We start from the raw sequence: 7627 nt of genomic DNA on the forward strand, positions 1-7627 counted from the left end.
TTTGTGGGACTTCCTCCTTACCTTAAGGGTTATAGGGAGGAAATGCAGAATTGCCGGCACATTCTAAACGTGTCTCGACTAGGCGTCGTTTGATAATGTCGGTGTATGCATCATGGTATCGGAAAAGCCCATTCTGTGCGGAAATTGAAAGGGTACAGGCTCAAAGGTCAATGGGGCAAGGGGCAGTTTTAGACACTTTTCTTGAGGACTAGGTCTGGCGGACGCGATTGCAAAATTTTTTGTTTCCGCAGTGTGACTCATTTTATCACTTTAGCTTGACGGGCCATGAAATGTGCTTTCCACTGCGTGCGGAAGAGGATATAAGGTGTCTGATACTTTTGCACGCATCATAGGGGGTTACCATGGGAATCCTATAATGCCTCAATGTGTCCCGTGTTCTCATATTCATGGAACATCCACTAATCTGGAAGCCATTGGCGTGATAGCCCGGCTACAGACAGCGATTATCGGCTCAAGTTTCCTTTGGACCGAATCCCATCAGATTTTTTGATTATTTACCTGTTTTCTGCTATTTTTCCTCTTTATCCTTTATAACTATTTCTTTCCAGTTAGGCAAAATATTTACATGTTTATTTCAACAATTTCTACAACCAAATTATTTGTTACATTATATTATTTTTTTTTTTTATGGGTTGGATTAAGCGGTCACATTTTTTTTACCAAAAAACAGTGAGTTTCAGGCGACGAGATTGTACATACCATATGGGATTTTGGAGGATGCCGAAATGCAGAAGGTTTGCTGAAATGTCATGTCGGTACGCATGACGTATCTGCTATCTGCGACCTAACAAATGTGTCACTAGACCACTGAATTCTTCGTTCTAACGTGCAACAGACCTCAGATCGAATGCCATTTCCGATCTGCTGGGCTCTTGTCCATTCAATTTTTTACGTGTTCTTGTCTTTTATATAGGAACTGATATATTGGCTCACTTATCAGGCAGGTCTTCATATAGTGATAGATCCTGATTCTATATGGAAGTATGGTTTCTCTTCCTAAGACTGCGCCACGCACTATTGCGTGTTCAATTTTCCTTAGGTGTCTTTATTCCGGCAGTATAATCGTTTGACATGGCCACGCCGTGACAAGTGTAACGGTAGAGATTCAGCACCTGCTAGTATACAGCGTCGTCCAGTTCTCGATGAGAGTGAGCTATTATGTGTCCGCAGTTTGCTTTTAGACGATGAAAAGCACAAGTAAACGCAGCGAGAGGTAACTTCGTAGTAGATCGTCAGTAGATAATCGTAAGTGCCTGGGTCTCTCGGCCGTATTGACATCGGTCGTCCGTAAGTAGGTTGAAGTAGCTTACTAGAGCAATCCAACAGTGAAGAATGGTGACCGATAGCGAGTGCGATGACCTCCGCTACTGCGAGAGCACCACGCGCTCAGAAGGCGCAGGCCGCAACTGCGACCGACAGAGGGCATTGGAGCGGATGCGGGAGGCGGCGCGCGCGCGAGCTAGTTCCGTCTGCGAAGAAAGCGAGAACAACTGCGAGTCGGAAGGTGAGAGCAGGAACGGGCGTCGCCGAGCCGGAGGGCAGCGCGGCAGGAGGGGCCACAGGGACGAGATCGGGCCGCGGCACTACGAGCGCAGGGGGAGGAAGAACAGCGAGAGAGAGATGATGCGAAGAGCGCGAGCGCGCGAGGCGAAGACCGAGACCGGAGCAGAGCAGGCGACCAGGACAGAGAACCAGAGACACGCAAACCGCCGCAGCGACAAGCCAGAGCCCGGACGGCGACAAGCGCCGGCGAATGCCAGGACAGAGGCCAGCGCCGCGACAGGACAGAGCGGAGAGATGACTGAGCGACGAGCAGATGAGACGGGGCGCTGGGAAGCCGCGGGAGGGAGAGCGCGAGGCGCGGAGAGCGACTAAGCGCGCGCAGCGGACTCCGTAGCTGGCTCGGAAGTGGCGCGCGCGGACAGGATACCGTGAAACAGCTTATGTCCGAAGCAATCAACTCGCATCACACTGCTTAATCCGTATCTTCAGCGCGCGCTTCGCGGCGCAAACCACATATTTGCGCCAGAGAGAGAGAGAGAGAGAGAGAGAGAGAGAGAGAGAGAGAGAGACAGCGAGACAGCGCGCGTACAGATGCTGATGGCACCGATGAAAAGCTTATCTCCGCCAGCAATCAATCCGAAAAATCATGATATATCAAGATATACGCGCGCGCTGAGAGCAGTGTGACAGCTACTAGTCTCGCTGTAATACCCGCCGGCCTGACGCTACAGCTGGGCTTCATACACAGCCATGGGCGCCCAGCTCGCCGCCTGAACTGTTAGCGACATCTTGCAAGAATGAGCGACTTTACAGCAAGGATTTTACAGGGGGTTTCCCACCGTTTTCACATTTTCTCGGCAAGTTCTGATACTTACGGGTACTCCATGCGTGACACCAAGTTTATATATAGTAAGACTAATATGTAGTTGTAGCACGCGTACATAAATATTTTTAAGAGCTAGTAATACCTTAGGTATTATATAAGTTAGGTATTATTAGGTATATTTATAGGTACTATTAGTTATTGTATATTTCAACATTATTAGCGCGTGATTCTTGCTCTCGTGTGATGCCATTGACGGGTACCCTATCTCTAATACACTATGTTACATTTGCCTACATATCGAGATAGGGTACTACCAGCCTGGGACAATTTACGTCACGTAAGCACGCGCACTGGTTTTTGTATAGCGGCATTTTTATATTTCATTTTCGCGAATCTCAAGAATGCGGGCGCAAGTTTGTTGCTCATTTTCTGCTTTATAGACTATAACAGCACAAACTCGTATTGATTTTTACGCTGAAGTAATCCCTAATGTGTACGCTAACAGGTGAGGCCTAATTTCTCTACACGTATGTATTTCTGATATATTTGAGAGACGGTAATTTTAAACACCGTCATATAAATTCCTCAAACAGGAACGGGTCTCGGTGCGCTGTTTATGCTAGCATCCACGGACCCGTTATCAGAAACAAAATTAGTCGTAACATTAGTCTTAACTTGAACTTTTTCCAATCGACCGTTCTCAGAAACAAAATTAGTCGTAACATTAGTCTTAAGATGAACTTTTTCTCATCGACCGTTGTCAGAAACAAAATTAGTCGTAGCATTAGTCTCAACATGAACCTTTTCTCGTAGACCGTTGCCAGAAAAAATGGGTAAGCTACGCGTTTCTCATCCGCAATGTATCGAAGATGTGAAATGTTATAGGACTAATGCTTAGACGAATTTTGTTTCTGATAACGGGCTCCTGCGTTTCTCTGGCCGGCGAAGTACCGCAGCTGCTCGCCCGCGCTGTAAATCTTGAAAAGAGGAAAACATTGCAATGGCCTTCGTCTGCCAGCGACCACGTGGTAAGGATGCGTCCCCAAGCTTGGTTAAGATCGCAGATGGATGCTAATCTAGCGGCTTTCAGCGGTAGTGGCAGAGTTAGTTGTATCCCCGCGACGAAGTCGGTGGGGATACTATGGTTTCATGTCTCCCCTGCCGCCGCCGCCGCCTCCCCTGCCGCCGCCGCCGCCGCAGACAATTTCCCTTCCGCTCTATAACTCGACCCCTAATTGACCTAGCACTACCAAACTTGGTATACTTACACATCTTGGGGAGAAGGTGAGCAGCGTACCAAAACCAGGTACTGGCGACCTTTATTTGACCTTTGCTTGACCTTTATCATATTTTCCCTTCGCTCTCGAACATCGGCCCTAATTGAGCTAAGCGTGAACGAAACTTGGTTATACTTTACCATCTTGGGGAGAAGTGAGGCAGCGTACAAAACAAGTCATGCAACGTTTATTTGACATTGACCTTTGACCTTGACCTTCATCATATTTTTCTTCCGCTCTATAACTCGGCCCCTAATTGACCTAGCGCGACCAACCTTCGTATACTTACACATCTTGGGGAGAACATGGGGGATACATGTAGTTGGCGACAACTGCTCTTTCTAGTTATTATAATGTGGTCGTGTTTAGTGTATGCTGCGCTAACGTGAGTGCCAGTGCTAGTGATAGTGTAGACAACCTGTGCATTTCCTGCGTGCGTGGGTTCGTTCGTTGTCGTTTGCAATTTCCATTCATTCCTCTCTTCGTCATTCAAATTAATCAATTGTAAAATCTCTTGTGAAATTGTATTTGATCAGGAAGTGATATTTGCTTTCGTCTTTAATCTAAAATATTTCAAACAAACACGTGTATTTTCTTTGTTTTGCTCGTATGATTCCTCGTTTTAAAATATACTATAGTACTGAATATGTCATTGTGGGAAATCGCAGATATCAGGGCGTGATCCCGGGAACAATGTTAGTAACATTCGGTTGTCACCTTGAGGCGCTCTTGATTTCTTTGAAAGTATCACGACGTGTGCTTTACAGTGACGTTTACTCTCCGGTGACATCTCAGCACTCCTCGGGAGCTAGTGTATATAACTTCTTGTTTTCGCTTCTCAATGGAGCAGCTGTAGCTACTGATCATGAAGGGCAGATATTAGTGCCCGATATGGAAACCCGCACGTTTATCAACTGTTTATTTGAGATTCGGCCCGGCATTGGAAAAAAAACTAGTAAAAACACATATTAAGGCACCTGAAATGGGATGCTGTGTATTTTACGCTGCAGCGCCATGTGATTTTGAAAAGAAAACATTTTCTGAGTGCATGCGCACGTGTGTACGCGCGTGAGCACTGTGGCGCCATGCACACACCCAACACGTTTATTATGTTCCCCGTGCGATTCAGTTTCGTGAAAATAAGGTCTGGAAAGGTCGCTTCGTACGTCAAATGTTCGTTCGCCCCGCTGATTATAGTAGAGGCAGTTGTTAGTGCGGCCTCGTAGCGCGAGGATGCACGTGGTTTCCTGGCCATCATCGTGGTTTCCTAGCTGTCCAAATGAACGAAGCCGCTACCGGTTGGCCTATATATTTTCATACAGCAGTACGGATGACTGTGTGGTTGGTTATGTGTGTGCGCGCGCGTACAACAGTGTGTGCTTCCTTGATGTCATGTATCTGTGTGTACACGTGTGTGCGCGTGCGTGCGTGCGTGCGTGTGCGTGTGTGTGTGAGTGCGTGCGTGCGCGCGCGTACATCAGTGTGTGCTTGCTTGATGCCATGTATCTGTGTGTGCGTGCGTGTGTGTCTGTGTGCGTGTGTGTGTGCGTGCGTGCGTTCGTATCTGGTTGTATGTGTAATGGACGCGACAGCGTGGTTCCTACGGTACGCTAATATATGCATATCAGGTGCGCACGTCATTACGATTCTGTGATCGTAGACCTCCTCGTGTTTGTATACGTGGGGCGACAAATCTAATTCCCTCCGCGCTCATTAAATTACGACCCGCAGCACACATAGCGGTGTTTGTCTTGCAATCGTAAATCCCCAAGTTTACGACCTAACCCCCTCCGCCCTCCCCCTCTCCTTGCAATTCGTCGCCATATCCCCCAAGCCGAGATTTCTGATGATGCTGACCGATTTTTTTTCTCTCGCGACCCCATGGCGATCGGTCACGCTCGGTGGAGAGCGGAGTGTGTGTTCGAGTGAGTAAATCCATTATTACGTGCCCGAAGCTGTCCTTTAGCCAAGTTCATGCTAACGCTCGGGACCGCTGTTTACAAAAGCACATAAACTGCATAAGCGCGTAACCAGAGAGACATGATACAAGATTGCGTGGCACAGCTTTGCTGTTGATCCTGAGTGCTGCGCGCGGATGAGACGCGCAGTTTCGCGGGATATGCGCACGCGACCGCGGGGATGTTCAAGTATGAAGCGCTGTCCGCAGTGGAGACGTGCGCCAAATTCGAGGCCCGGCGCACGTCTCCACAGCGGTCAGCGGATGGTCTGTAGTTTTAGAAGATAACAATGACTTTGTTCTAAATAAGAACTATCGGCGGCTAAATAAGAGCAATATACAGACCTTTGAATTTCTTGACTAGTCATTCAAAGGGCTTGTTGGAGGTCCATTATGCAGAGCTTTCAATTGAAATGGCCCATGAAATTGTCAAGTGGAATTGTGTTTTTCGGAACCCCAAAGAAAATGTCTTCCTCTTACATGCACCCCCCACCCGCATTCAGGCGTAAACAATAACAGAGAAATTGTGTTGAGTTTGTGCATGGCTCTTGACGGACGTGCATTGACGTACAAGACCGTTGAAAGCACAGGCACTTGGAACGTCTCAATAAAAATAAATATTCACACAATTTTTCACAATGATCCACTGCCTGTGTGTAAAATAGGTAAACGTATGTGAAACATATACGGTTAGTACTTGCTGTGACATAGCGGTGGCTAACTGACACCACTAAATTGGTAAAATGTTCTATGCACCTTAAGCAATTCTGAGGTTATCATCGCAGAACTCCCCAACACCGCCCATCCTCATGTCACAAAGCTATATGTAAACAAACACGCGTGTCGCGAAGTGCCTGCCTCCGATATCCATTTCGAGGCCCGCTAAGCCAAGCATAAAGCGCGCGGGCAAGATGTCACAAACACAGCTACCTTCATTGGCTAAAACAATCGAGTAGCGCGGTTAGGGATTTTCGGAATTATTTAATTTTAAGAAAAACTTCAATGTTCAATGAATGACGCACTTTTTCACTTCCGAAAGCGGGTGAAAATGCCGAATTTTTCCACTTCGATGCGAAATGCATCGGCCGGGCATTTCATTATTTACGAAAAGTAAACAGGCTGGCGAAAGACAGTAGGTACAGTAACTGGTCACGTCGGTGACGCCCCATTCATGCCCATCAACGAAGAAGGCGGGGCTTATTCTGATTACGGAGATGCGAAAATGCTACAGAAGGACGTAGCGCAGTTCGCTATAAACAGCGTGTTATTTTCGTATTTGTGGCAAACTCTATCGTAGGAAACCATTCTAACATAGCAGAATGCCCTAGTTTCTGAGATCGGCGATTTGGTGGTCCAATGGGTCCCCATATTTAAAAATATCAAAGACTGGTGCAGCGTAGGCTGTGATTGGAAGACACAAAGTGTCAATCCTCGGCGCGCCTCGGCATCATGGCCGCATCACGTCTAGCGTAGTGAGTGGTTCACGTGCGCTGGATGTGTTACGCGTGGAGGATGTTCTAGCTTCGCTGATCACTGGTTTCAGTTTCGGCTGAGATTAAGCTGTGTGTTTAGCGACGACAAAGGGGCCCGTTGTCAGATGCACCGTGAAGAGTTGTGTGATTGTAGTAGTGTCCTGAGACGCATGATGTCCTAACTACCCATGCATGATGTGTCTGGATCAAGGACTATAGTGTGTCAACTGTGTGTGTGTGTGTGTGTGTGTGTGTGTGTGTGGGTGTGTGTGTGTGTGTGCGTGTGTGTGCGTGTGCGTGTGTATGTGTGTGCGTGCGCGTGCGTGTGTGCGTGTGCGCGCATGTGCATACATACATACATACATACATACATACACGTAGTAATGACGTGCGCACCTGACATGCATATTAGCAAGAGCGTATAAAGAAGGTATATATATACGCTCTTGATATTAGTGTACCATAGGAACCACGGTGTCGCGTCCATTACACATCGTACAACCAGACACGCACGCACGCATGCACGCCCGCACACACAGACACACACACACACACACACACACACACACAC

The sequence above is a fragment of the Priapulus caudatus genome, unplaced genomic scaffold (assembly GCF_000485595.1).
Source record: "Priapulus caudatus unplaced genomic scaffold, Priapulus_caudatus-5.0.1 Scaffold100, whole genome shotgun sequence".
Taxonomy (NCBI): domain Eukaryota; kingdom Metazoa; phylum Priapulida; class Priapulimorpha; order Priapulimorphida; family Priapulidae; genus Priapulus; species Priapulus caudatus.